At 44.4% G+C, this 14830-nt stretch overlaps 1 protein-coding gene across 5 annotated transcripts in view; it reads right to left on the bottom strand.

The window, feature by feature from the left end:
• The window catches only part of Lpp (LIM domain containing preferred translocation partner in lipoma), a 599010-nt gene that overhangs the window by 525366 nt on the left and 58814 nt on the right, over positions 1-14830 (bottom strand). For all 5 annotated transcript variants that reach the window (XM_029544361.1, XM_029544363.1, XM_029544362.1 and 2 more), the window contains one exon: positions 10476-10587. The gene's annotated coding sequence lies outside the window, so the exon portion shown is untranslated. The remainder of the gene's footprint in view (positions 1-10475; positions 10588-14830) is intronic.

Raw genomic sequence — 14830 nt, 5'->3', positions numbered from 1 at the left:
TTTAAATGGTTGAAGTAATCTCCCTTTGCTCCAGAGTATCCTCAAAGTCTGCTTGATGTCATCTGTTGTCACTATGGTTATTACACGGTGACTCCTTCGCTCCAGCTGTGCCAGCCAGCATGTTCCCTCATCTATCCAGTGTCCTTTAGTCTCAGGACATCTGCACGTGCTTACACTCATACTGAAACACTTTCCCCTGTCCCAATCCTAGTTGTCTTTGGTTTGCTGGGTTACTTCATCTACATCCGTGTTCACACATGTTCCTGTCAGCTAGTACAGGGTCTAGCACATAGTAAGCACTTTTAAAGTTGTTAAATTAATAAGTCACCCATTATGAGAATGTGCTACAACTTGCCTCTTATGAAATAAGGTAGAAATCAATGAGCTTCAACCCAGTGGAGAAGGAAAGACTGCAGATGTGTGCTCTGCTGGACAGACAGGCAAGTACCAAGAAGTGCACAGCAAGTCACTGCGTAGGAAGGAGAAGAAAGGGCCTAGAGAACACTGTTCTCTGCAACTTCCTTGAAAAGGAGCAGAAAACAAAGGAAGGAAGGAAGGAAGGAAGGAAGGAAGGAAGGAAGGAAGGAAGGAAGGAAGGAAGGAAGGAAAAGAAAAAAAGAAAAGAAAAAGAAAGAAAAGAACAAAAGAACAAAAAACAACAACAACAAAAAGCCATTCAGTCCAAAGCAGTTCTAACACGCCTACAGTTAGTTAGCCCCCTTGGCTCCCCTATCAGTAGCACACTCTGTGTGACTGCCTGAGATGGATCAGCATCTCCAGGTGCAGAGAGAAAAGTCACTCTCTTAAGGTTTTCATCATAAAAGGGGATTTAAATGCACTTAAAATTTATCTTCAGAAAAATTCTAGAGTAAGACAGGGACGCTGTCAAAAAACACTAAAGTTGGGTCAGGAGAGATGACTCAGTGGCTAAAAGCACCAGCTACTCTTCTAAAGGACTCAGGTTCAATTCCCAGCACCCGCATAGCAGCTCAAAGCCATCTGTAACTCCAGGTCCACGGGTTCTGATGCCATCTTCTGGGTTATAAGTGTACTAGGTACCCATGTGCTATGCAGACATACATGTAGCCCAATCAATCATACATATCAAATAAAAATAGGCTTTTAAAAGACAGTAAGGCTAAGCATTGAAAAATAGTCTAATCTGCTCACTCCCCTATAAAGCAGCAGTGTCAGTCACTACTGAAATGCCTGCAGTGATGCAGCACTCTGAGTCCCCACCCTCCCCTCACTATCTGTCTGTTGCTCTCTCTGTGGTCAGAGTGTGTACTGTGTTCAGATGCTGATGTCTCAGCCCAGAGATCTGCCTACAGTCTGGATGGGCAAGCATGACCAGCACAGCAAACTATCTCATGTCTCGATGTTATGTAAAAACTGTTTTCCATTATCTCTGATTGGTCAATTCAGTCTGTGACTGGGCAGGGGAAATAGGAAGGCTGGACTTCTGGTCCCAGTCAGGGGTGCCAGGTAGAGGGAAGAAAGAGAAGGACCAGCACAAGAGAGAAGAGGAGGTGGCCTGAGGAGCTGTGATGAGCAGGTTGCCAAGGGATACGCCATGAGGGCTTGATGAGAGAGCAGACATGAGGACACACATGGACCTGAGGGCGCTGGGGCAAGACTCAGAGTGAAGGTATACGACCTGTGGCTGGGAAATAGACAGCCGTAGAGGGTTAGAATAGCTAAAAACTAGCCTAGCAGCTTATTAATAAAAGTAACAGGCCTTTGTTTCAATTATTTGGGAACTAACAGGAGCAGATAAGGTTTTCACGAATAATTACAGACTACAAGAGTGAGCTTTGTCCCTTCCATGTCAGAGTCCCACCAGAGGACACCACCACCTTGGCTCTATCCACCCTCATCCCTTCGAAATCTTTTTTCACTCCCCAACCTCTTTCTTTGCCTGCACCTCATCAGTGCAGAAGGACTCACTGACCGTGCTCTGGAAGGCTGAGAGCTGACCACAGGACTGGCCTCTTCCAACTCCATGCCTGCCTCCCCAACTATGCTATGACACGAGCTCTGATCTGACCTAGCGCAGAGGCAGCTGGGGACTTTGCCAAGAGCTAAGCGTTGTGCCTCAGGGAGGAAGTAGAGTACACAGTCTAATGGAGTCAGGGAGCAAGGCCAATCCAAGAAAGACTCTGACAGTCACTTACTTTTGTGGCCTGAGCCTTCAACTGCCATCTTCAGTATAAACTAGAGCATCGTGGGTGTTCTGACTCCCTGGAAGCAAAGAGGACAGAGAAAGCCATCGCCCGACCCTACCTCATTGCAGAGACACAGAAATTAGAAAGTCTTCAACCAGCTCCTGTTAGCCACCAACCTTCTAATCCTTGACCCAGCTTCTCAACTCTGTCAAGCAACATATGCAGAGAAAGGTCACACTGGAGTATGTAGCTTTTAACCCTCTCTATAGCTGAGAAGTGAGTTCCATGCTACAATTTGCTATGTGATCTTAGAAAAGACACTTAAGGTCAACAAACCAAAGAGTCTCAGAAAACAAGGCAAAAAGAGACTTTAGTTTGTATCTTTGTATTTACTGTATGGGGGCAAGCATGTGGAGGCTAGAAGACAACGTGAGGTGTAATTCTTCCTCAGGAAGCATTCATCCTCCTTTCTGAAACAGGGTCTCTCATTAGCCAGGGGCACACGGAGCAGGTCAGGCTCCCTAACCTCCCCAGCACAGGGGTTGCAAGTACATTACATCACACCTGTTGGATTTGGGGAGGTTTTTTCTTTATTTTTACTTTAAATATGGGTTCTAGAAGTCAACCTCAGGTCCTCGGGCATGCACAGCAAGACCACGACTGAGTCCTCCCCATTTCTCCAAGAGAACCTTTAAATTGTCTTATGCTAAAAGTCATACAACTTCCCATATGCCTCCACTCTCACTTCTGTGCCTGAACCATAGCAGAGGGGCTGAATGATCAGGGCTAAACAACATGTATCTCAGGCTCCGCTTCCCCACAACCCTTCAGGATCCCCTGCCGAAATACCAGTTGACCACGAAAAGTGAGACACAAACACCCATTCCTCAGATGAGATGAGGCCCGGGGATAGGCCACAATCTGGCTAAATTCCAGTGTAAAGAACCAATCTAGAACAAGAGAAAGTCCATTTCCTCTACTAAGTCTGATCCCCTGTGAATATCCCTTGCTACTGTGCTAAGTGGTGAGAAGTCCACATCAAAGGTTTCCAACAAGGGGCCAAGGGTTCAGAAAACCTAGGAGAAGACACCCACTGGCCTGCAGTGGACAGATGTTCTGTGCAGAACCACCATGGAACAGGTCATCTAGCAGGGTGCAGAGCTAGGGAGGTATGCTACAGAAAGGGAACAGGAGGAAAAGTGCCATCTGAGGACAGCAGCGGGCGGGGAAGCAGGGCTCAGCGAGGGCAAGGAGAGAAGAAGAAACTGTAGGTGGACCTGATCCTAGTGAAATTAAATTAATGGCATCAAAACTCCAAACAGGAAGACAAGCTAAGAAAGGAACGCATGGGAACGCCAGAGCCTATGTCCATTCTCAATATAAATGGTATTACAGGAAGACTCTCAGTCTGTAAAGCCTATTTTGTTTTCAGGTCATTCTTAGATTACATCATAGAGTGGCTAGAGCCATCTCGTACCTTATTATAAATAAATCACTAGCTTAAATCAGAGAATGAGCCAGGCCCACTGAATTAAAAGGAAAATATTAGCTCATTTTTAATAACCAATATAATTCAAGTCAGTTGCCATTGAGGCAGTGAGGTAATCCTGTGCGAAACGGGCCCAAGGAGAACCAAGGAGGGTCAGTGCCGGGCAAGTCCAGATGACACCATGTAGCCATGCAGAGGTAGCTACCAGCACTTGCATGATGGTTGTCCTCTAAATCAGGAAAACAGCATTACTTTTACCAGGGACATTTTTTTCTCAGAGCCACTATTGCCCAATTTCAGAGATGATGAGCATCGCATGGTTTTTAATTTATGCCTACTCCTGAAGCCACTGGGATGACTGAGCAACAGTGAGGGTTTTAGTTCCCCAGGAAAACATGAAATCTGTGGTAATTGCCATGCAAGTGCTGACGTGCCCTCCTGGTCACCAGCGTACTGCAAAATGAAAACAACAAGATCAAAGTGTAACAGAGAAAAGAATTAAGGGCTATTTCAAGCAAAGAATTAATCACCCCCCCCCCAAAAAAAAAAGAAAAGAAAACCAGGGCTGGAGAGCTGGCCAGCAGTTAAAAGCACTGGCTGCTCTCACAGAGGACTCGGGTTCAGTTCCCAGCACCTACACTAGCACCTCACAACTGTGTTTAACTACAGCTCTTGGAAGCCAGATGTCCTTTTTGGCTTCTGCAGGCACTGCATACATAACAAATGTGCATGCAGAAAACACTCCTACATATAAAATTAAAATAAATAAATCTTTAAAATGGAAGAGACAAAAGCAATGCTGCACCAACTAGATGTGGACTCCTCGTAGCTGGACACAGCAGCAAAGAATGTCTACAGAAGACCGGACTTGGTGGAGAGAATGGGCTTATACTAAGCCCATTCTCCTGGCATCATGTGCACGATGCTCATCAGAGCACAGAGGGCAGGGAAGTTGGCACTTTACATCCCACAATCAGAAATGAAGGCAGGTTTAAAATTAAGATGCCCAAGTAAAATTCTGTATCTAGTATGCGGTTTCCTTTTCTAAAAAAAAAAAAAAAAAAAAAAAAGCTTTATTGTGTAACCTTCACCCACAGAACTAAGTCTATGTGTTACTATGTACTTTCAATAGGAATAAAATCATGGATAACAAAGACCTTGGATGCACTAAATGGGGTTTGTGGGGAGGACTGCAAGAGAGCATCTAGCAGAGAGCAGGAACTTTCTGACCAGTGGTAGCATTTTTAACAACCACAAGTATGCCTTCCTCTGTCTTGGGCTTCCGGGCTACTAATAACCTTGACCCTGATTTTAAATCTCTCAATTCCATTAACTTTGAGAGAAGCGATTAAGATGAACACCATGGGAGCCCGACCCCTTCTATAAGATAAGATGACCTGCTGAGCCTGTTTTTATGAGAAGACTATTTTGGTAGGAAGTCTCTGCCAGACACAACGTATTGGCTGAGGTTTCCTGTGTGATCCCGTCAGCCTCACAGCAATGCTGGCCATCAGCTCTCTGTTCCTAATGCAAATGTTATTCATAACTATAGAGACATACTGTCTGGGCCAAGAAATATTGATTTATTCAACGTCTCAGGACATATCATGACCCACCAGAAGCAGCACATCCCTGAAATCTAACAGAAGGGACAGGACAGAGGCTCCGGGAATCAAGTTTGACCTACTTTTACCTAATCTGTTTCTGGAGTAGGAGAAAGGTTAGAAAGAGAAAGGAAAGGATGCCTAAAGGTTACGCGGACTCATGACAAAGAGACAGGGTGGCCAGGCCGCCGAGGGGGGAAAAGGAAATGTTAAGAGGAATTTCATGAATTCTCCCTACACTGCACCACAGATCTGCCCCCTGCCCAGCTCCTGGCCTCTCATCTACACAGCTGAGGGCTCAAGCAAGAATTCCAGTCATTTCCACCCAAGAAGCTCTGACTGCTGACTAAAGCCAAAACTGTAGAGGTGGGAAAGAACAGCGTTAGCCAGAAGCTTGTGATTCTCCTCGCAAGACTCGGGCCAATTTTGGATTCTATGCTGTTGTGTATCAATGTTTTCATGAAGGATTCCAAATGGAATTTTCCTCTAAAATGTCTCCCAGGCAAACTGATCTACAGAGATGCTGAGTTTGTTTCTGTAGGTCCCTGTCACCCCGACTCTCATCTTAACATATCATATGTAACCTGGCAGCAGCAGTCCCTAAAAGAGTCCCATAAAGCCCACATCCTGGGACTCATGCCACGTGACTCCCCGCCATTGCCCATGGGCTGGCTGTAGTGATACCGTCTAACAAAGAGAAAACATGCAAGTAAGCACGGCTTATAACATGGAAACCCTTTGGACACTCAAACTGCCTTGGGAGCTTGCTCCACAGACAGGTCTGCACAGTCAGAGTAGATGCTCTCAGACCAGCAACCTAAGGACAGTTAACAGCACTCCACTATGATCATGTGAATGGGCTTTGTAGAGGAGTTCCCCCAGTGGAGGTTTCAGCGGAACCTACAGGGACAGAAAAATTCATTGCAACCTCATGAGAAGTCATGTGGGCCCCAATAAAGCTGCCAAATCTCTGACCTGCAGAAACTATGATTCAAAAGACGTTTCTTGTTTTAGTTGATAGTTTGGGGAAACGGTTACACAGGACAATACTGATAACACTGCATCCGAGTCTGAAATGTTCCAGTTCTGGAATACTTTAATGGTCCTCTCCACCAAAGCTGTCATTTTTTCATTAAGCCTAAGAAGCAGAGCACCAAAGGTCCAGTATCGGGAACTCTTGAAAGAAACACTAGTGCTCAAGAACACAGAAATGCTCTCTGGCATTGAGAGCAGACCCCGGCCACACACAAGTAACTGTAAATACAACACCAGCACATAAAACATCACTGCATCATTTTCTGCTGCAGCTTCTGGTTAGAGATCAGCTAGAGAAAGAAGCACATATGAAATTTTGACCTGCTCAATCAAATTTTGATATTATCTGCACCCATTCTCAGATTCTGACCAGCATCTATTGCCCAAATTATGGTCATGGGCCCACCCTGCCATCCGCCTGGGCTTACATTAGAGACCAATCCGCCTTCCTGGAGATTTTCCCTAAAAGCCAAGTCTCTCCACCCTCCATCCCCTCTGGTTTAGGCCCTATGAGATCTCCCAATCATAAAGTTCTCACAAGGCTTGAAATACATTTAATAATAAATAAAAATGCTCCGGGAGATCATCTTCCATAGTGTATGACTGTACCCTCTAGGTTCCCTCCCTTAAAGCTTCTGGAGATGAGGAAGCATGCCCGACGCACCAGAGCAGCTTAAGGAGCCTAAGACTGGTCTGCGCACGCAGCTCAGAGACAGACAATTCGCTCATCATATACAAAGTCATGGGTTCAATCTCTGAGACGCTCCACTGTAGGAAGAAAAGGGGACTCTGAAGTTGCTAACTTTTTGACAAATACTAGAATCAGGAAAGAAAACAAGGGCATTCACTATAACCAGAAGTTGTTTGGCAACAGTCTACAAGGGATCTTCCACTCGCTCACACAGGCCTCAGACACCTGCTATCACAGAGTAACCCGGCGAGAAAGGACCCTCACAACTCTCCCAGGACCATGCCAAGGAGAGAAAGAGGAACCCCTAGTGCACCCAAGCCGAGGGAGAATGGTGTGGAACTAGGAGGAAGACAGAAAAGAGACGCTTTGAACTTCTCCTTAATGGACAGCAGCCATAGCTGCTACAAGACCACCCTGCTACATGAAGATTGACAGACTCGGGGAGACTGGGCAGGTCTCCGTTCACATTTACTAAGTCCCCTTGTAATTTGTAAAACAAGTAAATAAAAATGAAACCTAGCTTAGCAGATGGTGACAAATGCTCAGAAACCAGCTGGCCAAGTAACTGCAGGGAGCCAAGACATACACCTCTAACAGAGATGAGCAATGCTTCACTTCCGGGAGAGATTAATACCTGGTAGCTCTTAAGATCAAAACGGAAATATTAAAACCCAAAGTCCTTGGCTCCAACAATTGTACGTTGATATCCAAAGAGGGAAATAATTTCCTTCCTGACTCCCACTGGGCCAGGCATGGTTGGGGCAGAAGGTGTGATTATAGGAACAAACAAAGCAAGGATAACCCCACAGGCTAGACTCCAGCTTCTCCGGGTCTCCAAGTCCAGAACCGCCTAGGTCTGCATCTACCTCCTCGAATCTCTGACTGCTTTAGGGCCAAGTTTAATGATAATAAAGCTCCAAATCTAGTTTCTTTACAAGACTTTAGTCCTCATTTAGTCCTGGGGAGGACAGTGCCTGGGTATGGAGAAGGAAGAACACCAAGCAAAAGTACTACGTACTAGGCAAAGTGCTGTACTCTTAACCTTTACAGGATCTTACTTTTGGTTCACTTTGAATCTTGAAGGAAGAAAACAATTACAATAACCTATCATGAATGAATAGGCCACACTTGATAAATTACCACCAACAGGCTTGCACAAAACAAACATAAGGGGCAGGCAGGACAATCGATGTGCCCTAAAATCCCGAGACTGGGAAACCGCAAACAAAGCAAGAGTAACACTTGCAGGCTTTGTGCTTGGTGGTCTCCATCCGGCCATCCTCTCCCTCACTCACAGTGACTGAGCCACATTGCTAGCGGAAGCCTCGTTCAGTGCTGTGGCTTGTGTAGCCCTCATAAAACACACTGCCCAGCCTTATCTGTAGGCCAACCCCTGGGACCACTCAACACTTCAGCCTGTACCTGCTCCAGCATCTTTGAGGAAAGGGACACTCACAAGCTTCAGGCTATTCTTCTAGCCATGAAAATGTGTGCTGCTTGCCTTTCATGTAGAAATCCCACCAGACCATGGGACACACAAACACTGACCTTCTGACTGGGTGCTATAGCCTTGAAGATCAAGGTCGTGTGTGTCCCAGCATCTGCCTTTGCTAAGCTCACTCTCATAAGCAGCACCTTAGTATGGAGTACAGCTGCCTAAGATCCCTTTCAGGAGATGAGCTAAGGTCTGAAGCATGGCACTGTAATACGGCTGAGACAGGGCTTCTGGCCCTTTCTCCCCAACAGTACAATTGCTGAGGAGCCAATCGCCTCTGCAGAGTGGCTGCCATGAGGCCGGAGTAGCATGGCCTCTGGTGTGTATATTCCAAGTAGCATACTCCCACCCTTTTGGCCTTGGTGACAGGTTCATCAATGTGCAACAATGTCCTCTAATGTGCCAACAACGTCCACTCTCCTGCACATGGGAAAGTAAATGCCTTTATCCTGGTCACTGGACAGCTATGTAGGTATCTGCAGCCTGGTCACTGGACAGCTACTTCCTAACCTTGAAGCAAGTATCTTGAGGATGATAAAGCCAACACCTGAAAAAAGGGCAGAGCAAAGAACACTGCAGAGAACCGGAGCTGGAGTCCTGCTCAAGTTGAGCCTGAACCCAACTCCACTCTAAACCAGGTCTTCCGAGTCTGCAAGGCCACCCTCCCACCTTGCTCTAAATAACATGTGGCAAGGGCATGCCAGTGCTTCAGAAGCAAGAGTCACCATGGAATCATAACTAACCTGAGGTAACAAAACTTCTGAGCTCTTTCCAGCTGACTCATGAAGGCAGTCTTCCATTTCTGCCATTACACCATTTGAGTTCACTAATTCCAAGTTCAAGGCTCCCACAATTTCATTTTAAACCCTAAGAAACCCAAAAGATGAAACAAGTAACAAAGATGCCTACTGATGCTGTAACCATAAGCTCAAGCCCATGTTTGAGATTTTATTAGAGGAATATTGCCAAGTCAAAGCCAAAGAGTACCAGGCATACCTATGCTGTGGAGACCAATCGTTCAATGAAGGGAGCAGAACAAAGATAAAGAAAACAGGGGCAAAACACAAGGATGAACTCAGTTACACTTTCAAATCAAATTGGGTTTTCCCAATCACAAGAGCACTCACGGTGCTCTGAAAAACTCCACAACACTCAGAGTGAGGTTTCTTATTTATGTAGTTTAATGTAAGTCCTTATAGCATGTAGGGACCGATCCTCATCATGGAGACCACAGGACGAGGATCAGTAAAAGTCTCAGCAAGAATTCCCCAACTGCTTTCCTTCAGCTCCTCACCAGGACAGCACCAGGTCACATAATACAGACGACTCTTTATGCCACATGCATCCTATACCTGTGAAATATTGAGCTACTGCAGGACAACTCATCTGATGGCCATTATTCTTCCCAGCACACAAAGCAATAACACTCATTCTCAATTTGCAATGGAGAGCTAGCAGGTCATTAAAGCAAAGGCTCCCATCCTCTGCTGAGGCTGCTCCACCTTCAAAGGTTGATGGGAGAATAGCAGGAGGTTGTAAAAGAAAAAAGCACAGGACACAAGAGTAGACAAGAAACATCTAATTACTTTGATGTCTTCCCTCCCAAATGCAATCACTGTTCCCTGCCATCTTCATGTCAGCCTTTCGATTTCAGTAACACCTCACTTCTTACCAAAGGAGAAAGAAGGGAGTCAGACAATTACTGGGAGATGAAATAACTGCCATTGAGTTTTCCTCCAGTTTCTCTGCATGCTGCCTTACAAGAGGTGAAGCCACCTTTGCTTTGCCACATATTTTACTGGCAGTAAGGCATCTAGCTCGTTGCCACAAAAACAATTCAAAATTATATTGATGATGATGATGACAATGATGATAATAATAAACACTTCAGAGTTCTCCAGTTCTAAACTCTTGTTACCAGCATCCATTATTTCTAAAATTGATTAAAGCATGCATATTGTTATAAAACAAATTCATACTTCCGGGCAGAACTTACCAACTGAGGAACAACGTCTTCCCTCCAGTGGGGGGACGGTGAACAGTAACAAATGCAGAAGCACCTGGCTCACTCTCTCTACTTCTGTCCTTGAGCCTGTGTTCCCTCCCACCTGTGGAAAACAGAGAGAAAGCTTTGAGTCTGTGGGTTCAGAACATCTTCAGTACTTCCTAGGTTAGGCCGCACTACATAATGCTTGGGAGGCCTTCTAGACTTCCAAAACCGCCAGTCCATACCAGGTACTTTTTGTTCCATAAGTCTGTCTCAAAAGAAGGAGAAAGAGAATTGTCACCCTTCAGATCTCAGCATCATGGGAAACAGCCTCATCTAAATACCGTGAATACAAGATAGGTCAAACAGATGCAATTATGGGAGAAAAAGAAATATGACTTAGTGGCCTGCTGAATTTCAATTTCCTTACCTGTAAAATGTGAACTAGTGAGTCACAGAGAGCTTCAAAATCTTATTACTCCTCGGTAACCCCTCAACACAGACATACCACTGAGAACGTTGGCTCATCTCTTGGGATTATGCAAAGTAAATTCCAGGGCAGTGGCCAGTTATAAAACTTGTCCATGATATACACAAATCAGGAAAACACCAGCCTCATTCTCATAATACCTTTGAGCACTTTCTAACTAAACATATGATTACTTCACGTCCATGGTATCTTTAGTCCTATCCGTGTACAAACTTAGAGCTAGGTTAAAAAATAAAATATAAAGTGACTTCCCTAGTCCTTGCTCAATAAGAGAGCCTGGACACCAGAGGAGGGAAGTGGCCATCCAAGAAACCATCAGTAGTTTCAAGGGATTTAGAACTTGATCAGATAGATCTAGATCTAGTTATGCGCATCTTTAACAGGGTACACAGGCTAAGACAGGGATTCGCCTTCTGTTGTAAGCTCAAGCACACCCCAGCAACGAAAAGGAATTCCATAACAAAAATGGAGTTTAATGAATGAGCCCACTGAAGCAGCTCATTTCCTTAAGTTAGTCTGTTGTCTTCCGAAGACAGGAAATCTCAAAAGTCATTATTACTGGAGGTATGATTTCAAATGTGCAGAGAAACTGATGGCTAAGAGGCCAACTTTAGAGCTGTGGACAGTACATTCTAATACAAAAAGATCCAAACCCAAAACATCAGAAAATCAAAGTTCCCTTACGCAAAGAAAGGGACAGGACTGGAGAAAGAAGCACAAAACTTCCCCCCAGAATTCCCAGCTCTCCACCCTTGTCCCTGCAGGAGTCACATCCACTCTGTAGCCCATGGAAGGGGCCTCCCTTTCCCAAAGACAACTTCTTGGTTAATAATTTTCTTCTTCTTTGCCATAAAGAGAACAAGTAGCTTTACTAAAGAACGGCTGGGAAATGATTGAAGCTCCCATGCAAACAAACCATTAGCAGGGTTCAAATGCAATTTAAATTACCAGTTGTTAAAGTGCTCCTCAATTTCACAGTAAGTTTCCAAGGAGAATTATATGCTATATACTATTTAATTGGTTGTTTTCTATTTTTTAACATCCTTTTATTCCCTCCACCCTTATATTTCAGAAGTGTCTATAAGAGCTTCCCTTTAAAAAATTATACATTGTTGAATAGATTAAATGTAAAGATTGAAAGGTATCAGAGAAACAGCTGCAGGAATATGCAGCTCCACAGAAACTGACAGCTGGGAAAACGTCAGGCCCTGTAGAATTTGAAAACCTTAGAAATCACTAGCAGTACCCACACCCTTACAGTGAAGACAGGAAAGCCTCCTGGGAGAGAAAGGCTTATCCTGAAACCTCTCCCTGAAATCCCTCACAGCCCCAGTTTCCAGCCTTTGCATATCTCTTTCACATGCTGTCTCTAGATTCCCAAAGACGGTGAGAAATCCTCAATGAACTTGACTTGCTACTTATACTTTTTAAAGAAAATATGGAATCCCCCTCACATAGCCTCCTGGCTTCTAAAGTGGAAATAAATGCCCAATGTCTCCCCGAAAGGGAGGAAGAAAAGGGGAGACTGAAATAAGGGTTTGAAGAAACAGAGAGTAAGTGCAAGAAACTCATCCATCAAGATTCATCAGACAGCCTAAGGTTAGGCTTTGTGACTGCAGATGGACATTGCTTTATCTGGCCCCAAACCAGCAGCTACCACAGAGAGAGGACAGAGAATAAACAAAGCCAGGCAGGCCATGGCCCTTGTGTAAATACAAGGGTTTCTAAAATCTATCAGGAGCCCAGACCTAAATCCAAGGCTTGTGTAAGTGATTTTAACCTCTCCAAGCTCAAGTTTCCTTTGAGGAACATGGGGCTGGCCGATCCCACCTGCCAGGAAGGGTATAGACAACCATTTCCTGGAATGCTGCAGACACAAGACAGAAAGAGACCACACATCATGCAAGGATGCATGCTCACCTCTTTCCAAGGTTTCTATAATTTCCCAAGGACCATAGTTCTACAGATATAATTTATTAAAAACTTAATATAAACCATTTGTACATTTGTACTCTCTAAGATACGTGATGTTCCTTCAAACTAAATGCAGTTACGTTATCCTTTTCAAAAATAAAATACATAGACACTTTGCATGTGTTTTATTTCTAATGCAAACTGCTTGAAAATGCTACTTTAAAAAACTATTTCCAAACCTAATTGTTAATTACACATTAATCAGCCTCACTTGCTTATGTAAACACGCCATCATCACTGAGAAAGTTCCTACTTAGACACAAAGGAACCTGAGGATTGGAATGTACATCAAATATTTGAGGCTAATAGTACCATTCTAGAACCAAAGTCTTCAAAACGCAAACCTTGTGACAAGGGTTTTATTAATTACAGTCACAAATAGAATATGGACATTTATTCTACTTCTCAGGGCAGAAATATACCTTTAAAAAAAAAAAACCTGCCATTTCCACACTTCAAATTGCTTTGGTATAAAAATAATGGCTGCATTTTAAAAAAAAAAAAATGTTCATGTAAGAAACCTGCAAATCTGTTGTCTATTCTACCTTGTGGCTAAGTTCTTAAGGAAAAGCTCAGAGACCTGGCATTACCAATACCTACAGGTAGGTGTCCAGAGTATAATGGTCTGAGGAAGGCTAGTCCCTAAATACCATCAGTTGAGTTCTAAAGCAGATTCTCAATGGCTGTGCTCTTGATGAAACAATTCCTGAATAAGCCTGGCACTGACTTCTGTCAGCAGACATGATGGCATAATCCCTGCAGTCATAAGACACTGAGGTGTGCCCCCGAAGAACTCACAGTCTCCCTGTGGGAATGCTGGAGTACCCAAGATGGTGACAAGACTGAAAAAGCAAGTCAATGACAAGTTCTGCTGAGGTCTGGAAGTCCTATGAAGAGGTAGTAGCTTCTCAAATAAGCTGGGAAACCGAAGAGGATTTCCACATAGGAAGGAAGAGACTGGGCACAAGGTACCAACAGGCACAGGAAACCAGTAGGCATAGGGAAGCAGTGGGCACAGGGAACCAGTAGACAGCAGCCTTAAGGAAGACCTCAGACTACTCTCAGAGACCCTAATGAGGCCAGAGGCACAGAGCTAATGAGATACAGAGGGATATAAAGCTGAAGGGGAGTGTTATAGCAAGAACAGGGAGAACTTGATATCCTTTCCTAAAGTACTTGAATTATAAGACTAATGGGGGGTTGCATTTGGGAAAATGATAAAAGAAAAAAAAGTTAAATACCTCAGCTATCACTATAATAAAGAACCCTCTTCCATAGTCAACCGTCTATAACAGCAAGGTACTAAATTAGCATATAAGGGATGTTACCAGAGGGAAAGATGGATCTCAAGTAGACCCTAACCCAGAGCTTCACTGCATCTTCCTTCTAACTCTGCAACTCTTACAGGAAGAAACTAGGTTTCCTGACCCAAGCAAGACCTCCTCTCTCTCATGAGAGACAGCCAGCACTATCAGCCCAGACTCTTCCCTATCTCTCAAGCAGAGGCCATTCTGCTCCTTTCTGTGTGTGCTGAGAAACCCATGATACAAAGCTCCTTTCTGGCAAGCTAGCACTACAAAGTGGACCATTCAGTTAACAATGCCCTAGCCTGACACGATCATTTAAGATGTGTGAAATTGTTCTTTCCTTACAGAAGGCCTGGGAGCAATTATGTACATCCACAGATGCAGGAAAATGAAGTACTCCCTCTGCCCTTAAAGAACTCCATAAAAAGGAGATACAATAACTATTGTAAAGGTCAAGAGCTGAGGAAGAGGCACATCCCGAGGTACAAGTCCCACAATACACTATGACGTGGGGTGATCATTCATTTACACCCATGTGATAGAAGAGAAACTCAGTCTCGCACCTCAGCCAACAGCGAGGAAGCACTTACCAC

Source organism: Mus pahari, chromosome 12 (genome assembly GCF_900095145.1).
Source record: "Mus pahari chromosome 12, PAHARI_EIJ_v1.1, whole genome shotgun sequence".
NCBI lineage: Eukaryota > Metazoa > Chordata > Mammalia > Rodentia > Muridae > Mus > Mus pahari.
Note: the sequence above shows the minus strand (reverse complement) of the source record. Positions and strands in the feature narration are given on the sequence as shown.